Source organism: Phyllobates terribilis, unplaced genomic scaffold (genome assembly GCF_046119375.1).
Source record: "Phyllobates terribilis strain yellow unplaced genomic scaffold, ASM4611937v1 Scaffold_164__1_contigs__length_4228542, whole genome shotgun sequence".
NCBI classification, from domain to species: Eukaryota; Metazoa; Chordata; class Amphibia; order Anura; family Dendrobatidae; genus Phyllobates; species Phyllobates terribilis.
The window spans coordinates 2,159,054-2,177,434 of NW_027362924.1; positions in this window are offsets into that span (position 1 = coordinate 2,159,054).

The following is an 18,381-nucleotide window of genomic DNA, read 5'->3' on the forward strand; positions in this document are numbered from 1 at the left end:
GATAAGTCTGGACGCGGAAACATCATCTGACCTCACCCAAGAGTTATCCTCGGGTCCGAAACCTTTCCAGGCCACAAGATACTGCAAACTACCTCTATACCGTCTAGAGTTAAGGATGCGAGAAATTTCATATTCCCCGTCCTCCACCACCGGAGGAACAGAGGCAGAGGCGTCACCATCCGACACAACAGCTTTTTTTAACAGAGAGACATGAAATACCGGATTAATTCTCCAGGAGGTAGGAACCTCCAACCTAACAGCAGATTGGTTGACAACCTGAAGCACCTTAAAGGGCCCTACAAACTTGGGACCCAATTTCTTAGAAGGAATCCTCAACCGCAGATTCCTAGAGGACAACCAAACCATGTCACCAACAGCGAACAAAACCTCCTGTCGTTTCCTATCAAAGTAGTCTTTAGATTTTCTGTTGGCCTCCTGAAGATTACCACGCACATCCGTCCAAACTCTTTCCAAATCACCGGAAAAATTCTCCTCCTCCGGCACTGCAGATCCCAACTTGGAGAACGACCCAAACGACGGATGTCTCCCAGAACAACAAAAAAAAGGCGAACAACCAGCAGAAGAAGATGTATGATTGTTCAGAGCAAATTCGGCAAGTGGCAGAAACTCAGACCACCCCTCTTGATTGTCTGCCACAAAACAACGCAAGAACTGCTCAACATCCTGGTTTTTCCTTTCTGTCTGGCCATTAGATTCAGGATGATATCCGGACGAAAACGACAAATGAATTCCCAACCTGTCACAAAAGGCACGCCAAAAACGAGCCACGAACTGAGGACCCCTATCAGAAACAATGTCAGTAGGAACGCCATGAAGTCTGACAATTTACTTGACAAAGGCCTTAGCGAGAGTTTTCGCGCAGGGCAGTTTGACAAAGGGAACCAAGTGACACATCTTGCTAAAACGGTCCACGACCACCCAGATGACAGTAAAACCCTCAGAGGGAGGAAGGTCAGTTATAAAGTCCATAGCCAAATGTGTCCAAGGAGCACTGGGGACCTCCAAAGGACAAAGCAACCCCGCAGCAGGAGTATGTGAGGACTTAGATCTAGCACATATAGTACATTGGCGCACCCACTTAATGACTTCCTTCTGCCATCCAGGCCACCAAAAACTGCGACCCACCAGTCTCTTGGTCTCAGAGATTCCGGGATGACCTGCCAACCGAGATTCGTGACACTCAACAAACAAATCTCTCCTAAAGGTCCCAGGCACAAACAACCTCCCATGAGGAGTGTTAGATGGGGCATTCTCCTGAGCTTTAAGAATCTCATCTTCCAAAACGGAGTCTAAAGCAGCTATCACAACACCTTCTTGTAAAATGTTTTCCTCTTTCTCAGCACCGACTATGGGAGAAAAACTGCGAGACAAGGCATCCGCCTTAACATTCTTAGTACCAGGGATGTAAGTAACGGAGAAATTAAACCGCGAGAAAAACAGTGCCCACCTAGCCTGACGGGCATTCAGGCGCTTGGCAGCATCAAGATATATCAGATTTTTATGATCCGTAAGAACCTGAACGGGAAATTCCGCACCTTCCAAGAAGTGGCGCCAGTGTTCAAATGCGAGTTTAATAGCCAATAATTCCCGATTACCAATATCGTAATTCAATTCAGTCTCCGAAAATTTTTTTGAAAAAAAGGCACAGGGATGTAATCCATCCCCGTTATCCTGAGACAATACTGCGCCAACCCCCACAGAGGAAGCATCAACCTCAACCAAAAACGGCCTAGTAACATCAGGCTGCATAAGGATGGGAGCAGAGGTGAACCTCTCCTTGAGATACACAAAAGCTTCAATGGCCTCAGAAGACCACTGAACCGCATCAGCACCTTTCCTGGTGAGATCAGTCAGAGGTTTGACAATACTAGAAAAATTTTTTATGAATTTTCTATAGTAATTGGCGAAACCCAAAAACCTCTGTATCGATTTCAAACCAATAGGCCTAGGCCATTCCTGTATAGCTTGAACTTTAACCGGATCCATCTCAAAACCTTCGCTGGAGATAATGTAACCCAAAAAACTAATTCTCTGTACAGCGAATTCACATTTCTCCAGCTTAGCAAAAAGCGAATTGTCCATTAATAACTGTAATACCTCACGTACGCTCCGCCAATGAGACTCCAGATCCGGCGAATAAATCAAAATGTCATCCAAATACACAACCACATTTTTGCCAATCAAAGGCCCAAGGATGTCATTAATAAGATTCTGAAAAAATGCAGGAGCATTGGTAAGACCAAAAGGCATAACCAGATTCTCAAAATGACCCACAGGAGTGTTAAAAGCAGTCTTCCATTCGTCACCCTCCTTCATGAGCAACAGATTGTATGCCCCCTTAAGGTCAATTTTAGAGAACCACTTGGCCCCCATTAACTGGTTAAACAGATCAGGAATCAATGGCAGTGGGTAAGGATTGCGTACAGTAATTTTGTTAATCTCACGAAAATCCAGACAAGGACGTAAACCACCGTCCTTCTTTTTAACAAAAAAAAATCCAACCGCCACAGGAGACTTAGAGGGCCTAATGTGACCGGCGGCCAAACTTGTCTGTATGTATTCCTCCAAAGCCTTCCTCTCAGGAATAGTAAGGTTAAATAAACGACTTTTAGGAAGAGTCGCTCCAGGGACAAATTCAATAGAGCAATCATAGTCTCTATGGGGAGGCAAAACCTGCGATTCCTTCTCAGAAAAAACTCTCCAAAAATCCTGAATAGGAACAGGCAATTCTCCCCTATCCAAAGCTGCAATACGCCCGTTACAACACTTGTCATAACATTTATGGCTCCAGGATTTAATTTCACTGGTAGACCAATCCAGTACAGGATTGTGAAATTTTAACCAGGGCAAACCCAATATTACTGGAGAAGGCAAGTTATTCAACACTACCAAATCCAATTTCTCATGGTGAACACCATTAATAGTGAGAGGAAATTCACTGACCTTGAGAGTAATATTCTTCAAAGGGGAACCATCCACAGAAACCACAGCAATGGGGGATGATAAAGGTTCAGGTTTTAAATTGAGTTTTTCCACGAATCCCCCATCAATAACATTCAGTGTAGACCCACAATCCACAAACACCCGAAATTCCATTAATTTTTCCTGAGCAATCGTGGAAGCAGCTAAAAATATACCCTTGGAATTTAAACAGGCAATACGGGCGTGACTGACCATTTTTTTTTCTTTCTTCATACGAAGCTCACAGCCTTTAATCAAATGACCAGATTTCCCGCAATAGAAACACAAGCCTTCTGAAAAACGACGGTCTTTTTCTTGAGAGCGAGGTGCCACCGATCCAATCTCCATCGGTTCACCACTGTTAGTACACACATTATCATAACCAGAAACTGACATAGCAGAGGATTTGCTCTCATTAACCCTAGCACGCAGTCTCCTATCCACCCGTATAGCTAATTGCATAGCCTGTTGCAAATCTTCAGGTGTAGGATAAGCAATTAGCAGGTCTTTAACCCTTTCACTGAGCCCAGCAAGAAATAGACTTTTCAGGGCAGAATCGTTCCACCCTGTTTGAGTGGACCAACGACGAAAATGAGTACAATATTTTTCCACATTACCTGATCCTTGTTTTAAACGTCTCAACTCAGTCTCAGCTGATGCCACACGGTCAGGATCATCATATAATAGTCCTAAAGCAGAAAAAAAACTATCCACTGATCTGAAGCATGTATCACTAGGTTGCAAAGAAAAGGCCCACTCCTGAGGCTCTTTGCGCAAAAGTGACATTATGAACCCTACGCGCTGGGATTCATCCCCAGAGGACTTGGGTCTCAAACGAAAATACAATAAGCAAGCATTTTTAAATGAAAAAAATTCTCGGTGTTCACCAAAAAATAAATCCAGCAAACATACCTTAGGCTCCAAGAAATATGCTCCAGGACAGTTACTCACGTGCTGACGGAGCTCGGCCACCTCCAGAGAGAGTCCCTGCAGGTGTTTAGCCAAATCCTGAACCGACACCATGATGGAACAGAAAAATCTTTCCTTAGAGAATTTGCAGGCTGGACTTACTGTTATGATCTGCTACCAAAGCTAAGGAAAGAGAGGAGATCTGTCCCTACTATAAGACTCAGCTGAATCCCTACGATGTAACAGGGAACCTGATCCTGCGATCAGACCTGCTAAAGTCCTAATCTAGTCTGTACAAAGACCTATAGATGTGGGGAGGGAATCCCTACAAGTACTAAGGACTGGGAGGAATATGGGACACCTCCTAACAGAAATAGTAGCAGACAGACGAACAAACAAAATAGAAAGAACATAGAGGTCCGTAGACCAAGCAAACTAACAGAGTTAGATACAGAGCACAGGCTAGCTAGAAAGTAGATATACAATGAAGTCCAGCAAAGCCAGAAGGGCGGAGCAGGATTAAATAGACCAACAAGGTCATGTGACCAGCAAAGGAAAAAAAACTAAGAGCAAGGTTCTAACACCTCCACCGCTCTACCAAGGGGCATTTAAACCGTCTTTTTAAGCTACTGCAACCTGCACGTCTCTTCCAAGGGGCATTTAAACTGTCTTGTTAAGCTACTGCGACCTGCACGTCTCTTCCAAGGGACATTTAAACCGTCTTATTAAGCTCCTGTGACCTGCACGTCTCTTCCAAGGGGCATTTAAACTGTCTGGCTAAGCTTCTGCGACCTCCACCGCTCTTCCAAGGGGCACTTAAACTATCTTGTTAAGCTACTGCGACCAGCACGTCTCCTCCAAGGGGCATTTAAACCGTCTTGTTAAGCTACTGCGACCTACACGTCTCTTCAATGGGGCATTTAAACCGTCTTGTTAAGCTACTGCGACCTGCACGTCTCTTCCAAGGGGCATTTAAACCATCTTATTAAGCAACTGCGACCTGCACGTCTCTTCCAAGGGGCATTTAAACTGTCTTGTTAAGCTACTGCGACCTGCATGTCTCTTCCAAAGGGCATTTAAATCGTCTTGGTAAGCTACTGCGACCTACACTTCCCTTCTAAGGGGCATTTAAACCATCTTGTTAAGCTACTGTGACCTCCACCGCTCTACCAAGGAGCATTTAAACCGTCTTTTTAAGCTACTGCAACCTGCACGTCTCTTCCAAGGGGCATTTAAACTGTCTTGTTAAGCTACTGCGACCTGCACGTCTCTTCCAAGGGACATTTAAACCATCTTATTAAGCTCCTGTGACCTGCACGTCTCTTCCAAGGGGCATTTAAACTGTCTTGTTAAGCTTCTGCGACCTCCACCGCTCTTCCAAGGGGCACTTAAACCATCTTGTTAAGCTACTGCGACCAACACGTCTCTTCCAAGGGGTATTTAAACCGTCTTGTTAAGCTACTGTGACCAACACGTCTCTTCCAAGGGGTATTTAAACCGTCTTGTTAAGCTACTGCGACCTGCACGTCTCTTCCAAGGGGCATTTAAATCGTCTTGTTAAGCTACTGCTGTTATGTTCTGCTACCAGAGCTAAGGAAAGAGAGGAGATCTGTCCCTACGATAGAACTCAGCTTAATCCCTACGATGTAACAGGGGACCTGATCCTGCGATCAGACCTGCTAAAGTCCTAAGCTAGTCTGTACGGAGACCTATAGATGTGGGGAAGGAATCCCTACAAGTACTAAGGACTGGGAGGAAAATGGGACACCTCCTAACAGAAATAGTAGCAGACAGACGAACAAACAAAATATATAGAACATAGAGGTCCGAAGACCAAGCAAACTAACAGAGTTAGATACAGATCACAGGCTAGCTAGAAAGTAGATATACAATAGAGTCCAGCAAAGCCAGAAGGGCGGAGCAGGACTAAATAGGCCAAACAAGGTCATGTGACCAACAACAGAAAAAACCTAAGAGCAAGGTTCTAACAGTACCCCCTCTTCTAAGAGGATCCTCCGGATCCCCTAGGACCAGGCTTATCAGGAAATCTCCTGTGAAACGCTCTGATAAGTCTGGACGCGGAAACATCATCCGACCTCACCCAAGAGTTATCCTCGGGTCCGAAACCTTTCCAGGCCACAAGATACTGCAAAATACCTCTATACTGTCTAGAGTTAAGGATGCGAGAAATTTCATATTCCCCGTCCTCCACCACCGGAGGAACAGAGGCAGAGGCGTCACAATCCGATACAACAGCTTTTTTCAACAGAGAGACATGAAATACCGGATTAATTCTCCAGGAGGTAGGAACCTCCAACCTAACCGCAGATTGGTTGACAACCTGAAGCACCTTAAAGGGCCCTACAAACTTGGGACCCAATTTCTTAGAAGGAATCCTCAACTGCAGATTCCTAGAGGACAACCAAACCATGTCACCAACAGCGAACAAAACCTCCTGTCGCTTCCTATCAAAGTAGTCTTTAGATTTTCTGTTGGCCTCCTGAAGATTACCACGCACATCCGTCCAAACTCTCTCCAAATCACCGGAAAAATTCTCCTCCTCAGGCACGGCAGATCCCAACTTGGAGAACGACCCAAACGACGGATGTCTCCCAGAACAACAAAAAAAAGGCGAACAACCAGCAGAAGAAGATGTATGATTGTTCAGAGCAAATTCAACAAGTGGCAGAAACTCAGACCACCCCTCTTGATTGTCTGCAAAAAAACAACGCAAGAACTGCTCAACATCCTGGTTTTTCCTTTCTGTCTGGCCATTAGATTCAGGATGATATCCGGACGAGAACGACAAATGAACTCCCAACCTGTCACAAAAGGCACGCCAAAAACGAGCCACGAACTGAGGACCCCTATCAGAAACAATGTCAGTAGGAACGCCATGAAGTCTGACAATTTCCTTGACAAAGGCCTTAGCGAGAGTTTTAGCGCAGGGCAGTTTGACGAAGGGAACCAAGTGATACATCTTGCTAAAATGGTCCACGACCACCCAGATGACAGTAAAACCCTCAGAGGGGGGAAGGTCAGTTATAAAGTCCATAGCCAAATGTGTCCAAGGAGCACTGGGAACCTCCAAAGGACAAAGCAACCCCGCAGCAGGAGTATGTGAGGACTTAGATCTAGCACATATATTACATTGACGCACCCACTTAATGACTTCCTTCTGCCATCCAGGCCACTAAAAACTGCGACCCACCAGTCTCTTGGTCTCAGAGATTCCGGGATGACCTGCCAACCGAGATTCGTGACACTCAACAAACAAATCTCTCCTAAAGGTCCCAGGCACAAACAACCTCCCATGAGGAGTGTTAGATGGGGCATTCTCCTGTGCTTTAAGAATCTCATCTTCCAAAACGGAGTCCAAAGCAGCTATCACAACACCTTCTTGTAAAATGTTCTCCTCTTTCTCAGCACCGACTATGGGAGAAAAACTGCGAGACAAGGCATCCGCCTTAACATTCTTAGTACCAGGGATGTAAGTAACGGAGAAATTAAACCGCGAGAAAAACAGTGCCCACCTAGCCTGACGGGCATTCAGGCGCTTGGCAGCATCAAGATATATCAGATTTTTATGATCCGTAAGAACCTGAACGGGAAATTCCGCACCTTCCAAGAAGTGGCGCCAGTGTTCAAATGCGAGTTTAATAGCCAATAATTCCCGATTACCAATATCGTAATTCAGTTCAGTCTCCGAAAATTTTTTTGAAAAAAAGGCACAGGGATGTAATCCATCCCCGTTATCCTGAGACAATACTGCGCCAACCCCTACAGAGGAAGCATCAACCTCAACCAAAAACGGCTTAGTCACATCAGGCTGCATAAGGATGGAAGCAGAGGTGAACCTCTCCTTGAGATACACAAAAGCTTCAATGGCCTCAGAAGACCACTGAACCGCATCAGCACCTTTCCTGGTGAGATCGGTCAGAGGTTTGACAATACTAGAAAAATTTTTTATGAATTTTCTGTAATAATTGGCAAAACCTAAAAACCTCTGTATCGATTTCAAACCAATAGGCCTAGGCCATTCCTGTACAGCTTGAACTTTAACCGGGTCCATCTCAAAACCTTCGCTGGAGATAATGTAGCCCAAAAAACTAATTCTCTGTACAGCGAACTCACATTTCTCCAGCTTAGCAAAAAGCGAATTGTCCATTAATAACTGTAATACCTCACGTACGCTCCGCCAATGAGACTCCAAATCCGGCGAATAAATCAAAATGTCATCCAAATACACAACCACATTTTTGCCGATCAAAGGTCTAAGGATGTCATTAATAAGATTCTGAAAAAATGCAGGAGCATTAGTAAGACCAAAAGGCATAACCAGATTCTCAAAATGACCCACAGGAGTGTTAAAAGCAGTCTTCCATTCGTCACCCTCCTTCATGCGCAACAGATTGTATGCCCCCTTAAGGTCAATTTTAGAGAACCACTTGGCCCCCATTAACTGGTTAAACAGATCAGGAATCAATGGCAGTGGGTAAGGATTGCGTACAGTAATTTTGTTAATCTCACGAAAATCCAGACAAGGACGTAAACCGCCGTCCTTTTTTTTTACAAAAAAAAATCCAACCGCCACAGGAGACTTAGAGGGCCTAATGTGACCGGCGGCCAAACTTGTCTGTATGTATTCCTCCAAAGCCTTTCTCTCAGGAATAGTAAGGTTAAATAAACGACTTTTAGGAAGAGTCGCTCCAGGGACAAATTCAATAGAACAATCATAGTCTCTATGGGGAGGCAAAACCTGCGATTCCTTCTCAGAAAAAACTCTCCAAAAATCCTGAATAGGAACAGGCAATTCTCCCCTATCCAAAGCTGCAATACGCCCGTTACAACACTTGTCATAACATTTATGGCTCCAGGATTTAATTTCACTGGTAGACCAATCCAGTACAGGATTGTGAAATTTTAACCAGGGCAATCCCAATATTACTGGAGAAGGCAAGTTATTCAACACTACCAAATCCAATTTCTCATGGTGAACACCATTAATAGTGAGAGGAAATTCACAGACCTTGAGAGTAATATTCTTCAAAGGGGAACCATCCACAGAAACCACAGCAATGGGGGATGATAAAAGTTCGGGTTTTAAATTGAGTCTTTCCAAGAATCCCCCATCAATAACATTCAGAGTAGACCCACAATCAACAAACACCCGAAATTCCATTAATTTTTCCTGAGCAATCGTGGAAGCAGCTAAAAATACACCCTTGGAATTTAAACAGGCAATACGGGCATGACTGACCATCTTTTTTTCTTTCTTGATACGAATCTCACAGTCTTTAATCAAATGACCAGATTTTCCGCAATAGAAACACAAGCCTTCAGAAAATCTGCGATCTTTTTCTTGAGAGCGAGGTGCCATCCCTCCAATCTCCATCGATTCACCACTGTTAGTACACACATTCTCATAACCAGAAACTGATAAAGCAGAGGATTTGCTCTCATTAACCCTTGCACGCAGTCTCCTATCCACCCGTATAGCTAATTGCATAGCCTGTTGCAAATCTTCAGGTGTAGGATAAGCAATTAGCAGGTCTTTAACCCTTTCACTGAGCCCAGCAAGAAATAGACTTTTCAGAGCAGAATCGTTCCACCCTGTTTGAGTAGACCATCGACGGAAATGAGTACAATATTTTTCCACAGTACCTGATCCCTGTCTCAAACGTCTTAACTCAGTCTCAGCTGATGAGACACGGTCAGGATCATCATATAATAGTCCCAAAGCAGAAAAAAAACTATCCACTGAACTGAAGCATGTATCACTAGGTTGCAAAGAAAAGGCCCACTCCTGAGGCTCTTTGCGCAAAAGTGACATTATAAACCCTACGTGCTGGGAATCATCCCCAGAGGACTTGGGTCTCAAACGAAAATACAATAAGCAAGCATTTTTAAATGAAAAAAATTCTCGGTGTTCACCAAAAAATAAATCCGGCAAACGTACCTTAGGCTCCAAGAAATGTGCTCCAGGACAGTTACTCACGTGCTGACGGAGCTCAGTCACCTCCAAAGAGAGTCCCTGCAGGTGTTTAGCCAAATCCAGAACCGACACCATGATGGAACAGAAAAAATCTTTCCTTAGAGCATTTGCTGGGCTGGACTTACTGTTATGTTCTGCTACCAGAGCTAAGGAAAGAGAGGAGATCTGTCCCTACGATAGAACTCAGCTTAATCCCTACGATGTAACAGGGGACCTGATCCTGCGATCAGACCTGCTAAAGTCCTAAGCTAGTCTGTACGGAGACCTATAGATGTGGGGAAGGAATCCCTACAAGTACTAAGGACTGGGAGGAAAATGGGACACCTCCTAGCAGAAATAGTAGCAGACAGACGAACAAACAAAATATATAGAACATAGAGGTCCGAAGACCAAGCAAACTAACAGAGTTAGATACAGAGCACAGGCTAGCTAGAAAGTAGATACACAATGAAGTCCAGCAAAGCCAGAAGGGCGGAGCAGGACTAAATAGGCCAAACAAGATCATGTGACCAACAACAGAAAAAACCTAAGAGCAAGGTTCTAACAACTGCGACTTGCACGTCTCTTCCAAGGGCATTTAAACCGTCTTGTTAAGCTACTGTAACCTCCACCACTTTTCCAAGGGGCATTTAAACCGTATTGTTAAGCTACTGCGACCTGCACATCTCTTCAATGGGGTATTTAAACCGTCTTGTTAAGCTACTGCGACCTGCATGTCTCTACCAAGGTACATTTAAACCGTCTTGTTAAGCTACTGAGACCTGCACGTCTCTTCCAAGGGGCATTTAAACAGTCTTGTTAAGCTGCTGCGACCTGCATGTCTCTTCCAAAGGGCATTTAAACCGTCTTTTTAAGCTACTGCGACCTGCACGTCTCTTCTAAGGGGCATTTAAACTGTCTTGTTAAGCTACTGCGACCTGCACGTCTCTTGCAAGGGGAATTTAAACCGTCTTATTAAGCTACTGCGACCTTCACGTCTCTTCCAAGGGGCATTTAAACCGTCTTGTTAAGCTGCTGTGACCTACACCGCTCTTCCAAGTGGCATTTAAACCGTCTTGTTAATCTACTGCGACCTGCACGTCTGTTCCAAGGGGCATTTAAACCATCTTGTTAAGCTACTGCGACCTGCACGTCTCTTCCAAGGGGCATTTATACCATCTTGTTAAGCTACTGTGACCTGCATGTCTCTTCCAAGGGGCATTTAAACTGTCTTGTTAAGCTACTGCGACCTGCACGTCTCTTCCAAGGGGCATTTAAACAATCTTGTTAAGCTACTGCGAACTTCACGTCTTTTCCAAGAGGCATTTAAACCGTCTTGTTAAGCTACTGCGACCTGCACGTCTCTTCCAAGGGGGCATTTAAACCGTCTTGTTAAGCTACTGCGACATGCATGTCTCTTCCAAGGGACATTTAAACCGTCTTATTAAGCTACTGCGACCTGCACGTCTCTTCCAAGGGACATTTAAACCATCTTATTAAGCTCCTGTGACCGGCACGTCTCTTCCAAGGGGCATTTAAACTGTCTTGCTAAGCTTCTGCGACCTCCACCGCTCTTCCAAGGGGCATTTAAACCGTCTTGTTAAGCTACTGCGACCTGCACGTCTCTTCCAAGGGGCATTTAAATTGTCTTGTTTAGCTACTGCGACTTGCACGTCTCTTCCAAGGGGCATTTAAACCGTCTTGTTAAGCTATTGCGACCTGCATGTCTCTTCCAAACGGCATTTAAATCGTGTTGGTAAGCTACTGCGACCTGCACTTCTCTTCCACGGGGCATTTAAACCATCTTGTTAAGCTACTGTGACCTCCACCGCTCTACCAAGGGGCATTTAAACCGTCTTTTTAAGCTACTGCAACCTGCACGTCTCTTCCAAGGGGCATTTAAACTGTCTTGTTAAGCTACTGCGACCTGCACTTCTCTTCCAAGGGACATTTAAACCGTCTTATTAAGCTCCTGTGACCTGCACGTCTCTTCCAAGGGGCATTTAAACTGTCTGGTTAAGCTTCTGCGACCTCCACCGCTCTTCCAAGGGGCACTTAAACCATCTTGTTAAGCTACTGCGACCAGCACGTCTCCTCCAAGGGGCATTTAAACCATCTTGTTATGCTACTGCGACCTGCACGTCTCTTCAATGAGGCATTTAAACCGTCTTGTTAAGCTACTGCGACCTGCACGTCTCTTCCAAGGGGCATTTAAACCATCTTATTAAGATACTGCGACCTGCACGTCTCTTCCAAGGGGCATTTAAACTGTCTTGTTAAACTACTGCGACCTGCATGTCTTTTCCAAAGTGCATTTAAATCGTCTTGGTAAGCTACTGCGACCTGCACTTCCCTTCCAAGGGGCATTTAAACCATCTTGTTAAGCTACTGTGATCTCCACCGCTCCACCAAGGGGCATTTAAACCGTCTTTTTAAGCTACTGCAACCTGCACGTCTCTTCCAAGGGGCATTTAAACTGTCTTGTTTAGCTACTGCGACCTGCACGTCTCTTCCAAGGGACATTTAAACCGTCTTATTAAGCTCCTGTGACCTGCACGTCTCTTCCAAGGGGCATTTAAACTATCTTGTTAAGCTTCTGCGACCTCCACCGCTCTTCCAAGGGGCACTTAAACCATCTTGTTAAGCTACTGCGACCAACACGTCTCTTCCAAGGGGTATTTAAACCGTCTTGTTAAGCTACTGCGACCTGCACGACTCTTCCAAGGGGCATTTAAATCGTCTTGTTAAGCTACTGCGACTTGCACGTCTCTTCCAAGGGCATTTAAACCGTCTTGTTAAGCTACTGTAACCTCCACCACTTTTCCAAGGGGCATTTAAACCATATTGTTAAGCTACTGCAACCTGCACGTCTCTTCAATGGGGTATTTAAACCGTCTTGTTAAGCTACTGCGACCTGCATGTCTCTACCAAGGTGCATTTAAACCGTCTTGTTAAGCTACTGCGACCTGCACGTCTCTTCCAAAGTGTATTTAAACCGTCTTTTTAAGCTACTGCGACCTGCACGTCTCTTCTAAGAGGCATTTAAACCGTCTTGTTAAGCTACTGCGACCTGCACGTCTCTTGCAAGGGGAATTTAAACCGTCTTATTAAGCTACTGCGACCTTCACGTCTCTTCCAAGGGGCATTTAAACTGTCTTGTTAAGCTACTGCGACCTGCACGTCTCTTCCAATGGGTATTTAAACCGTCTTTTTAATCTACTGCGACCTGCACGTCTGTTCCAAGGGGCATTTAAACCATCTTGTTAAGCTACTGCAACCTGCACGTCTCTTCCACGGGGCATTTAAACCGTCTTGTTAAGCTACTGTGACCTGCATGTCTCTTCCAAGGGGCATTTAAACTGTCTTGTTAAGCTACTGCGACCTGCACGTCTCTTCCAAGGGGCATTTAAACAATCTTGTTAAGCTACTGCGAACTTCACGTCTTTTCCAAGGGGCATTTAAACCGTCTTGTTAAGCTACTGCGACCTGCACGTCTCTTCCAAGGGGCATTTAAATCGTCTTGTTAAGCTACTGCGACCTGCACGTCTCTTACAAGGGGCATTTAAACCATCTTATTAAGCTACTGCGACCTGCAAGTCTCTTCCAAGGGGCATTTAAACAGTCTTGTTAAGCTACTGCGACCTGCAAACCTTTTCTAAGGGGCATTTAAACCGTCTTGTTAAGCTACTGCGACCTGCACGTCTCTTCTAAGGGACATTTAAACCGTGTTGTTAAGCTACTGCGACCTGCACGTCTCTTGCAAGGGGAATTTAAACCGTCTTATTAAGCTACTGCGACCTTCACGTCTCTTCCAAGGAGCATTTAAACTGTCTTGTTAGGCTACTGCGACCTGCACGTCTCTTCCAAAGGGCATTTAAACCGTCTTTTTAATCTACTACGACCTGCACGTCTGTTCCAAGGGGCATTTAAACCATCTTGTTAAGCAACTGCGACCTGCACGTCTCTTCCAAGGGGCATTTAAACCGTCTTGTTAAGCTACTGTGACCTGCATGTCTCTTCCAAGGGGCATGTAAACTGTCTTGTTAAGCTACTGCGACCTGCACGTCTCTTCCAAGGGGCATTTAAACAATCTTGTTAATCTACTGCGAACTTCACGTCTTTTCCAAGAGGCATTTAAACCGTCTTGTTAAGCTACTGCGACCTGCACGTCTCTTCCAAGGGGGCATTTAAACCGTCTTGTTAAGCTACTGCGACATGCACGTCTCTTCCAAGGGGCATTTAAACCATCTTATTAAGCTACGGCGACCTGCACGTCTCTTCCAAGGAGCATTTAAACTGTCTTGTTAAGCTACTGTGACCTACACTGCTCTTCCAAGTGGATTTAAACAGTCTTGTTAAGCTACTGCGAACTGCGCGTCTCTTCCAAGGGGCATTTAAACCGTCTTATTAAGCTACTGCGACCTGCACGTCTCTTCCAAGGGACAATTAAACCGTCTTATTAAGCTCCTGTGACCGGCACGTCTCTTCCAAGGGGCATTTAAAATGTCTTGTTAAGCTTCTGCGACCTCCACCGCTCTTCCAAGGGGCATTTAAACCGTCTTGTTAAGCTACTGCGACCTGCACGTCTCTTCCAAGGGGCATTTAAACCGTCTTGTTAAGCTATTGCGACCTGCATGTCTCTTCCAAACGGCATTTAAATCGTGTTGGTAAGCTACTGCGACCTGCACTTCTCTTCCAAGGGGCATTTAAACCATCTTGTTAAGCTACTGTGACCTCCACCGCTCTTCCAAGGGGCATTTAAACCGTCTTTTTAAGCTACTGCGACCTGCACGTCTCTTGCAAGGGGAATTTAAACCGTCTTATTAAGCTACTGCGACCTTCACGTCTCTTCCAAGGGGCATTTAAACTGTCTTGTTAACCTACTGCGACCTGCACGTCTCTTCCAACGGGCATTTAAACCGTCTTGTTAATCTACTGCGACCTGCACGTCTGTTCCAAGGGGCATTTAAACCATCTTGTTAAGCTACTGCGACCTGCACGTCTCTTCCAAGGGGCATTTAAACCGTCTTGTTAAGCTACTGTGACCTGCACGTCTGTTCCAAGGGGCATTTAAACCATCTTGTTAAGCTACTGCGACCTGCACGTCTCTTCCAAGGGGCATTTAAACCGTCTTGTTAAGCTACTGTGACCTGCATGTCTCTTCCAAGGGGCATTTAAACTGTCTTGTTAAGCTACTGCGACCTGCACGTCTCTTCCAAGGGGCATTTAAACAATCTTGTTAAGCTACTGCGAACTTCACGTCTTTTCCAAGGGGCATTTAAACCGTCTTGTTAAGCTACTGCGACCTGCACGTCTCTTCCAAGGGGGCATTTAAACCGTCTTGTTAAGCTACTGCGACCTGCACGTCTCTTCCAAGGGGCATTTAAACCATCTTATTAAGCTACTGCGACCTGCAAGTCTCTTCCAAGGGGCATTTAAACAGTCTTGTTAAGCTGCTGTGACCTACACCGCTCTTCCAAGTGGCATTTAAACCGTCTTGTTAATCTACTGCGAGCTGCACGTCTGTTCCAAGGGGCATTTAAACCATCTTGTTAAGCTACTGCGACCTGCACGTCTCTTCCAAGGGGCATTTAAACCGTCTTGTTAAGCTACTGTGACCTGCATGTCTCTTCCAAAGGGCATTTAAACTGTCTTGTTAAGCTACTGCGACCTGTACGTCTCTTCCAAGGGGCATTTAAACAATCTTGTTAAGCTACTGCGAACTTCACGTCTTTTCCAAGAGGCATTTAAACCGTCTTGTTAAGCTACTGCGACCTGCACGTCTCTTCCAAGGGGGCATTTAAACCGTCTTGTTAAGCTACTGTGACATGCACGTCTCTTCCAAGGGGCATTTAAACCATCTTATTAAGCTACTGCGACCTGCACGTCTCTTCCAAGGAGCATTTAAACTGTCTTGTTAAGCTACTGTGACCTACACCGCTCTTCCAAGTGGCATTTAAACAGTGTTGTTAAGCTACTGCGACCTGCGCGTCTCTTCTAAGGGACATTTAAACCGTCTTATTAAGCTACTGCGACCTGCACGTCTCTTCCAAGGGACATTTAAACCGTCTTATTAAGCTCCTGTGACCGGCACGTCTCTTCCAAAGGGCATTTAAACTGTCTTGTTAAGCTTCTGCGACCTCCACCGCTCTTCCAAGGGGCATTTAAACCGTCTTGTTAAGCTACTGCGACCTGCACGTCTCTTCCAAGGGGCATTTAAATTGTCTTGTTAAGCTACTGCGACTTGCACGTCTCTTCCAAGGGGCATTTAAACCGTCTTTTTAAGCTACTGCAACCTGCACGTCTCTTCCAAGGGGCATTTAAACTGTCTTATTAAGCTACTGCGACCTGCACGTCTCTTCCAAGGGACATTTAAACCGTCTTATTAAGCTCCTGTGACCTGCACGTCTCTTCCAAGGGGCATTTAAACTGTCTGGTTAAGCTTCTGCGACCTCCACCGCTCTTCCAAGGGGCACTTAAACCATCTTGTTAAGCTACTGCGACCTGCACGTCTCTTCTAAGGGGCATTTAAACTGTCTTGTTAAGCTACTACGACCTGCACGTCTCTTCCAAGGGCATTTAAACTGTCTTGTTAAGCTACTGCGACCTGCATGTCTCTTCCAAAGGGCATTTAAATCGTCTTGGTAAGCTACTGCGACCTGCACTTCCCTTCCAAGGGGCATTTAAACCATCTTGTTAAGCTACTGTGATCTCCACCGCTCTACCAAGGGGCATTTAAACCGTCTTTTTAAGCTACTGCAACCTGCACGTCTCTTCCAAGGGGCATTTAAACTGTCTTGTTAAGCTCCTGTGACCTGCACGTCTCTTCCAAGGGGCATTTAAACTGTCTTGTTAAGCTTCTGCGACCTCCACCGCTCTTCCAAGGGGCACTTAAACCATCTTGTTAAGCTACTGCGACCAACACGTCTCTTCCAAGGGGTATTTAAACCGTCTTGTTAATCTACTGCGACCTGCACGTCTCTTACAAGGGGCATTTAAATCGTCTTGTTAAGCTACTGCGACTTGCACGTCTCTTCCAAGGGCATTTCAACCGTCTTGTTAAGCTACTGTAACCTCCACCACTTTTCCAAGGGGCATTTAAACCGTATTGTTAAGCTGCTGCGACCTGCACGTCTCTTCAATGGGGTATTTAAACCGTCTTGTTAAGCTACTGCGACCTGCATGTCTCTACCAAGGTGCGTTTAAACCGTCTTGTTAAGCTACTGCGACCTGCACGTCTCTTCCAAGGGGCATTTAAACAGTCTTGTTAAGCTGCTGCGACCTGCATGTCTCTTCCAAAGGGCATTTAAACCGTCTTTTTAAGCTACTGCGACCTGCACGTCTCTTCTAAGGGGCATTTAAACCGTCTTGTTAAGCTACTGCGACCTGCACGTCTCTTGCAAGGGGAATTTAAACCGTCTTGTTAAGCTACTGCGACCTTCACGTCTCTTCCAAGGGGCATTTAAACTGTCTTGTTAAGCTACTGCGACCTGCACGTCTCTTCCAAAGGGCATTTAAACCGTCTTTTTAATCTACTGCGACCTGCACGTCTGTTCCAAGGGGCATTTAAACCATCTTGTTAAGCTACTGTGACCTGCATGTCTCTTCCAAGGGGCATTTAAACTGTCTTGTTAAGCTACTGCGACCTGCACGTCTCTTCCAAGGGGCATTTAAACAATCTTGTTAAGCTACTGCGAACTTCACGTCTTTTCCAAGGGGCATTTAAACCGTCTTGTTAAGCTACTGCGACCTGCACGTCTCTTCCTAGGGGGCATTTAAACCGTCTTGTTAAGCTGCTGCGACCTGCACGTCTCTTCCAAGGGGCATTTAAACCATCTTATTAAGCTACTGCGACCTGCAAGTCTCTTCCAAGGGGCATTTAAACAGTCTTGTTAAGCTACTGTGACCTACACCGCTCTTCCAAGTGGCATTTAAACAGTCTTGTTAAGCTACTGCGAACTGCGCGTCTCTTCCAAGGGGCATTTAAACCGTCTTGTTAAGCTACTGCGACCTGCACGTCTCTTCCAAGGGACATTTAAACCATCTTATTAAGCTTCTACGACCTCCACCGCTCTTTCAAGGGGCATTTAAACCGTTTTGTTAAGCTACTGCGACCTGCACGTCTCTTCCAAGGGGCATTTAAATTGTCTTGTTAAGCTACTGCGACTTGCACGTCTCTTCCAAGGGGCATTTAAACCGTCTTGTTAAGCTATTGTGACCTGCATGTCTCTTCCAAAGGGCATTTAAATCGCGTTGGTAAGCTACTGCGACCTGCACTTCTCTTCCAAGGGGCATTTAAACCATCTTGTTAAGCTACTGTGACCACCTCCACCGCTCTACCAAGGGGCATTTAAACCGTCTTTTTAAGCTACTGCAACCTGCACGTCTCTTCCAAGGGGCATTTAAACTCTCTTGTTAAGCTACTGCGACCTGCACGTCTCTTCCAAGGGACATTTAAACCGTCTTATTAAGCTCCTGTGACCTGCACGTCTCTTCCAAGGGGCATTTAGACTGTC